We start from the raw sequence: 998 nt of genomic DNA, 5'->3' as shown, positions 1-998 counted from the left end.
CTCCAGATCATAATTGTAATTCATATTTTATCATATCTGAATGCCTAAATTTCATAAATGTATATTCAACATTAAAATAAAGAGTATTTAAAACTCAAAAATTGTATGTTTTATTGATTTGAATTAAGACAAAAACAAAAATCTTACATAGAATTTTTTTAATTTTTAAATTTTTATTTCTTATTTAATATAAAATATCAACCATAAGATATTTTTAAGCTAAGAAAATATTTTATTCGGGGGGGGGAGGGAAAAATTATGTTCCATATAAACATTAAATTCCAGATTCAGAATTTTAATATATAAATTCATTGTCGAATTATTGAAAATACAATATTTGTGGATGCTTCAATCGAAATATTAAAGTTTATATTTTAATGTGTTTCCAATTTACAATGTATTTTCATGAGTAAATTTTAAGGACTAAGTTTCATGGAAATCCAAAATATGTCATGTGAAATCTTCCTGTTAACTGTATAAATTCTATTGTTCCAAAATTTACAGTGCATTATTTAATGCATTAGATAACAGAAAAGGGCTATCTTTTTATTCAAAAACATCAAATCATGGAGTTTATCACATAGAATAATTAACAAATAACCTCTCAATACCAGCAATTTGGAAACAAAATATTTTACTGAGACATCTCTAAAAAGGAAACTGGACAGAAAGTTCTCAAATATTAGGAATAATGACCTGGAATTACTTTTAAAAAAATTCAATAATTGTTCGTTTGCATGCCTTTTGCTTAAATCTTAAAAAAGATCCTGCATGCCTTAAAAAGTAATGGAGCTTCAAACATAAGTTATTCTACTATTATACATTGCTGCAAAATCAGATTTAAAAATCCATATATGCTAGTAAGTTGTTAAAATATCACCATCATTTATTCTTGCTAATGAATATACATTTCAATGTACATTTATATTCAAATTTTACCTGAAAATACTGTATTTTGGAAAAAGCTATTATACACGTATGAAAGCTCTAATTTACCT

Source organism: Argiope bruennichi, chromosome X2, assembly GCF_947563725.1.
Source record: "Argiope bruennichi chromosome X2, qqArgBrue1.1, whole genome shotgun sequence".
NCBI classification, from domain to species: domain Eukaryota; kingdom Metazoa; phylum Arthropoda; class Arachnida; order Araneae; family Araneidae; genus Argiope; species Argiope bruennichi.
The sequence above is the reverse complement of the archived record's forward strand: the minus strand, read 5'-3'. Positions refer to the sequence as shown.